Source organism: Nipponia nippon, unplaced genomic scaffold (genome assembly GCF_047370975.1).
Source record: "Nipponia nippon isolate SJK-2023a ecotype South Korea unplaced genomic scaffold, ASM4737097v1 scaffold_7, whole genome shotgun sequence".
NCBI classification, from domain to species: Eukaryota; Metazoa; Chordata; class Aves; order Pelecaniformes; family Threskiornithidae; genus Nipponia; species Nipponia nippon.
Genome location: NW_028262391.1, coordinates 51,244,286 through 51,250,597, shown reverse-complemented (window position 1 = coordinate 51,250,597; position 6,312 = coordinate 51,244,286). Strand labels below are relative to the sequence as shown.

Here is a 6,312-nt window from a genome sequence, read left to right as displayed (position 1 = left end):
AAGGCTGAGAGGGTTTCCTGGAAACTGGCAGCCTTATATTGGGAGCAGATGTTGACAGAAAGCAAAGTTCTTGTAAGCTGTAAAGGCGTTTTCCTGTTTAATGATTAGCCTGAGAAATCCGATGGCCGAATTAGGATATTTGTGCTCAGGAGAATGGAGAGCAGAGGTACCAGCTTCAACCCTTCTGGGAAGGCCATGCCCATGTGAATTCTTCACTCATTGCCTTCATCCAGTAAGAACAAGATGGTTTTACAGTCAATGCTGTTCTTGGAGTCAGACACGGGCTCTCGTCACCGAGCCGATGGCAGTCTTCTGCCTTGCCTTCTGTGCTCAGGGTGGCAATGGAGCCATCTGCAATGGGGAGCATCTCTTCTGGAGGATGAACCCAACCGCCTGCAGAATGAGATAGCAGCCTGGCCGCTGCGCTGGGGGTTGTTTGCATTAATCACCTCCCAGAAGAAGTGGCTCTGGCAGACTTTGGTTCCTTCCCTAAACTGAAACGGCGTGTAGGTCCCCACCTCAATGGCCACTCCTGGCAGCGTCAGGTTGATCATCTGCTCCTTTGGCTAGTCTGTCCAAGTCCAGGGGAGATGCGCCTTGCAGGTGGCTGTGCAGACGCCACAGCCTGCTCTCTTCTCCCTTTCTTCAACTTTCCTCCCCATTCCTCCTTGCATCCAACCTTCCCTCCCAGTTTTCCCCCTTTCTCCTGGGCAACTTGTTTCAGATAAGCACTGGCAATGTTGGAGACGCTCCTGCACCATCACCCAACCTCTCCCTCTCCATCAGGCCCCTTCCTCTGCTCTTGTCCCAAACCCAGGTACCTTTTGCTCTCCCGTGGTAGCAGTGCCCTGGTTCTCCTCGCTCCACTGCCCGCTACAATTCCTCTCCCCGTTACCACTGCAGCTATTTCTTCAGTGGCGACCGCAGCAGCGAGCCCCAGGACCTATCGCAGCATCGCAAGCCATGGTGCTTGGTCCCACAAAACCAGAGGGGAACCACAGCATCTTACTCATTGGCACTGGAGTGATGCTACCCCATCACCTCCTTCCTGGTGGGCAGTGGTTTGGGGAGAGGGGGGAGAGGTGGCTGTGCTCGTTTTGGGGCAGAGTGACTGCTCCAGGGGGTTGGTCTCCTCCATGGCCATCAACCCAGTATCTTGAGGCTCTCCAAAACCAGCCTGAGCTGCAAGAGCCAAGGTGTGGGCAGAGCATCTTTTGTGAGGCAGGGATGAAGGTGGTGTTTGAAGGTTTGTTATCAGTGTGGTTCAGGGTAATGACGGTGGTAAAGTGGCTCTGAAAACTGCAGTGGGGACCTGGGTAGAGCCAACCCAACCAAAGGTCTGTGTGGTGGTTTGCTGCTTGCTGCATTTTAGTACGCAGACTTGAATCATCAGGTCTTTGAGTCTAAACTATGCTGTTCTGCAGTATACATGAAAAAATTTGCTGGAAGTACAGCTCAGGCACTCTGGGTATTTCAGATAGACCCTTGTCCTCATAATACCTCCCTGGGACAGAGTCATGCTGATGTCCCTGTTGCGCAGACAGGGAACAGAGGCTGGGGACGCGCAGGGATTTACCCAAGGCTGCGAAGGAAGCCTGCAGCAGAAGCACATTGAATCCACCTCCAGCTCCCACCCTAAGCGGGCTCTAGTCTCCCAGACCACAGGTTTCCTTTCCAGCCCTTCGGTCCTAACCCCAAACCAGCCTGTAGAGAGCAAGAGGGAATTGCACAAACGCTTTGGCCGCATTGCAGAGAAACCCCTCCAGTATTGCCTGGATGCCCCCAGGATGCTGGCAAGCCCGAGCACCGGGCACAGCCTGGATCCTGTACAGGGGACACCTGGCCCTGCTCAAAGCAGCCAGGGAGGGGAAAACAGAAGCTTTTAAGGATAATTCAGACCCTTCAAATGACAGTATCGCTTATCAAAGGGCCACTTTTCCCCAGCAGGATGAGGACACTGCCACCGTGCTGGGCCACACACTGCACAGCACCTGCGGACAGGCAATAAAGCCGAGCAAGATGCAGCAGGGCGAACTACAACAGGCAAATGAGCTTTGAAAAAAAAATAATTAAAAAAAAGCTTTAACTACATGACAGCTTGGTTGAGACCCTGTTCCTGTATTTGCTTAGCTGAGGGCTATCTTTGTAAGTCCTTACTACCAGATGTTCCTGCATTTGCATGTGGGGTGAAGGGAAGGGATGCTCAGTGGGTCCCAGGGGTGCTGGCTCGGTGCTGCAGCTGGATAGCGATTGCCACCCAGTGGTTGTGCATGCCGCGCTGCCTCTCTGCCTTGCAAACTCCCTAAAAATAAAGCTTCGCTTCTGCAAGCGCAGATCTTTCGGCAGCTGAAGCAGTTGCTTTTCTCTTCGTTAGCGATGGCGAAGCCTGCGGCAGAGTCCTTCTGTGCTTGGAGCACTCCTCTTTCACGGCCAGGGTGGTTTGACTGTGTATGGGAGATACAAAATGGCTTTTTCTTAGTGCAACTCACTGCTGCTGAGCAGCTGGGTTAGCTGAGCCCAGCATTCGAGCAAACTCTGCAGCTCTGCCAGAGCTGAGAAAACTTTTCTGATACACCTTGGTCCGTACCCTGACCAAGGCACTACCCCAGGCTGGCAGACCTCATCCTCAAACCCCTCACCATCAGCACAGCAGGGACCTGGGAGAAACATGCTCACATCCCCACAGACCTTTTCTTCCCCTGAGCTTGTTCCTCAGCTCAGCTCAGGTCATGGCAGACAGTAAATCTGTAGGTAATGTCTAAATCTGTGGTTGCTGCAAGTTTTAATCACAGACAACATGGCCAGAGACACCCCAGCCATCGGGGTCCTGCAGGGACCTGGGCTTAGATGGCTTTCCAGCTAATCCCTCCCAGGCTAGGACTCATTTTCTGCTCTCACTAACTTTCTGCCTAGAGTGTAAACAGCAAAATGCCCCACAGCAATCACATTCCTCTGCTTAAGCTCTCCTAGTTATCTTTTCCAGCTATAGTTCATACTTTTGCACTAACATTACCTATAGAAGACATAATCAATAAAGAGAATTACCCCTATTACCTAGAGCAGAGCTAGATATATCCCCAAAGCAAGCCTTCTCATCCTTATTTCCATTACTTACATAGTAAACAAGCCTCACCTTTATATAGACACCTCCTCAACATGCTTATTTGACCACAGTCCCTTTAAATTCAGCAGGGTGCCTCTGCTATGGCTAATGAGGCTAACGGGGAGCAGGGGGAAAGGAAGTGCTTTTGCTGTAGCATTTTTTTTTTCTGATGCTTCAGTGGTCAGAGCAGGTCATGTACCTTGTAGGCTGTGTAACCTATGTGCTCGGGTTGTATGTGTTTGCTGAAGGGAGGGGAAAGGGTTGAGCTACTTGGTTGTTCCTTTTTTTTCTCATAGCTGTTGCTGGAGCTGTTAGGCCAGCATATTCCCTGAATTTGCTTTTAAATGCACGCTACATCCCTTGGAAATGCTTTGAGTAGGCTGTTCCTAAGCTATAGCTGTCTGAGCCTGGGGAGAGCCTGCTAGCAGGCTTTCTTTCAGGCTTGCTATTGAGCATAAATTACCTGATCTCAAAGCTGTAGGGAGATGACTGTTTCTTCAGAAACCCTTCTGGTGAGCTTAGGTGATGGCTGGCAGGGATGCCACAAGTGCTGAGGGCTACTGGCAGCTCTTGCTCTGCCTTTGCAGCTGGAGAGGCAGCATTGCTGCTCCCCTTGCCTTGCTGGTTCCTCCCCATCATGGGGGGCATGAGTATTCTTCTCCTTTGCTCTGTTGCCTTCCTTGGGGGGTTTCTGCTTAGAAAATCCCATCAGGCTGCTATACAAGGAGAGAAGTGCCTGTGTTCGCTGATAAATAGCGCTGCAGTGTGTTTGTGTCCTGGCAGCTGGGTATTGCACTGAGCTCCCTTCCCTGCTCCATCACGCAGGTAATGAGAACAGCCCCGCGGGGCTGCTCAGTCACTGCCTCGAGGTGCTGTTTCTCAGTGACCTCCTCCTTTACCCAAGCAAACTTTGGAAAAATGAACAGGACTATTTACTTCTTAGGGGGAATTTGGGAGGACCCAGGTGCTCTGTGTGGGTTTGTATTGGGTATCCAGAGCCAGAAGACCCAGTTCTGCTCTAAGCCCCCAGACCAAACGCAGCTGTCAGCTGTGCAATACCAGTTCTGGGGGGGCTCTGAGCAAACCTCTGGTTAAGAAGGAATTATTTTCTTAATCATGCTCCCAAGACACAAGGTTTATCCTAAAAACTTTTCTCAGCTGCCTGCTTACAGGAATCGTCTGGTGCTTTTGCAAGGAAAATCCCAGTGCTGGTTGTTCCAGCAGTGACTGCAGTCTAATCCCAGTGCTAGTTGTTCCAACACTAGTTGCAGACTGGCTCTGAAGCTGCTTTGGCTCCTGAAAGCACCACTGCAGAAGTATTTCATACATAAAACCCTGTCCCCTGCAGCAGAGCCGCTCCCCTCCTGCAGGAGGGCATTCGTGGGAACTGCTTGGCCACTGCTAAACTTTTTCTTGGTGCAAAACTTCTTCCCTGTTGCTCCTTCATGTCAGCATTTAGCTTGCATTTGGTTCATCTGAAAACAAACAAACAAAAAGGCAGCAGCCTCCAAACCATTTCCTCTTTCTGCAAGACGCGCTGCTGAGCCAGGAGGCAAACATAGCTTGTGGGGTTTGACGAACTCTGACTCTGCATCTCCTTCGTGTTGGGTTTAGTAGGGGAGAAAGCAGCCTTTTCGTTATACAATAGCCTGGGGCTGCTATAAATACCGCTGTGCCAAAAACCAGAGCATCGGTGTGGAAGATAAGAGCCCGTGGGTGCTTGGTTGTGCTGGGGGGAGATCTGCCCCGGGGTCTCTCAGGGGGCTGGTGGGGTCAGGGACCTTCCTACGAGCATCTCTTCTGGGCTTGGTTGTCCCAGGGATGTGAATGCGCTTTGGTGGCTCCTGAGGGAGCCCAGGGTAACTTGCATGGGCTGCGGGGCAGGTAGGACAAATCTCAGCTGCTGTGTCCATTGCTTGGAGAGATGAAGGTGAGGTTGTAGCAGAGGGAGACTTAGACAAGCTGATAGATGTCTGCTGGTGTGCCTGGCTAAATTGGGACCAAAGCAGGCAAAGACTGGTCTGTGCACATGGACATAGCCACAGATAAACCTTGGTGTGAGCCCTTCATCTGGAGAAGGGTTAGATCTCACTAGGACCCAACCACGGGATGCAACCCATGTTTGTTAGGAGAGATCCTTCATGAAGCCTCTGTGCCAAAGCAAACACACAGCAGTGCTTAAAGCAGAGAGTGAGTGAGTTGTGGCCGAAGCTGAGTGAAAAGAGGCAGAAAAGTGGAAGGAGAAGGTTTTGAAGGCATCAAACTCAGATTGGGTATGTATCTTGGGACATATCTTCCAAAAAAGGCTGCCAAAAGCTTTTGGGGAATGGTGCTGGCTGAAAACAGGATGGACCAGGCACCTCAGATGGTCATTTCTGATGCCCGTGGGCAGGAAGGCAGCCTTGCCCGTCGTGTGCAAGAGGGTAAGGACGTGGCATCCCAGCCCCATCAGATTTTCCCCCTTGCAGGGACAACATCCCACTCCCAATCAACTGCTAGGACCAGTGCATGCTTGATGTCAACCCCTATGGTTGCTCCTTTCTCCAGGAGCCATCCGAGCCTGGGAAGCAATCCCTGCTGCTCTGCTGGGAGCTGTGGGCAAGGTACAAGCTCAGTGCAAGCTACAGGTAAGCTTGCTAGGTTAGATACATGCATGATCACTGCTAATGCAGTGCAGGCCTTGCAACGTGGGCATCCTCAGCCTGATGGCATACGAGAAGAGGAGAGGAAGGGGTTGAGGTGGGGAAAGCCCTGAAGGCCAACCAGGCTCTCCAAGGGGAGGGTTTGGGGCAGGGTTGGAGCTGGGGAGCTCCTCTCTGCCCATGGCAGGGAGATAGCTTTGTGAAGCTAAAGCTAGCTTCCCGAAAACCCTAAGGTCACATGGGAAAGCTGCAGTGGGAGGAAGTGACCGTGGCTGCGGGTTCGCATCCGAAGTCCTGGCCCATCTTCTCTCCCTGGGGATATGACTTCTACAGACGCTGGTGCTCCAGGGGCCGGGATGCCAACCAGTTCAAGGAGCCGATACTGCCAAAAATAACCTTTCTGAAAAGACCAATGACTATTTTTTTGGCTGGATCAGCTCCCCAGGGTGGCTCAGAGCCGGCACAGGGTGGGAATGTGCTGCAGAAGGGCTCTGTTGCAGCGCAAACTCAACTGAAAAACCTTAAACTGCCAAGAAACTGCATCCGAAGAAGCCACCTTTCCTCTTT

At 51.9% G+C, this 6,312-nt stretch overlaps 1 long non-coding RNA gene across 1 annotated transcript; it reads right to left on the bottom strand.

Annotated features, from left to right (window-relative positions):
* Positions 1 to 1,732: 1,732 nt before the first annotated feature.
* LOC148051071 (uncharacterized) lies at positions 1,733 to 3,098 on the bottom strand. The gene is made up of 2 exons (XR_015700790.1): positions 3,055 to 3,098; positions 1,733 to 2,444 (listed from the first exon to the last, which is right to left on the bottom strand). It is a non-coding gene; the product is annotated as an uncharacterized LOC148051071 (long non-coding RNA).
* Between the last annotated feature and the right edge of the window lie 3,214 nt (positions 3,099 to 6,312).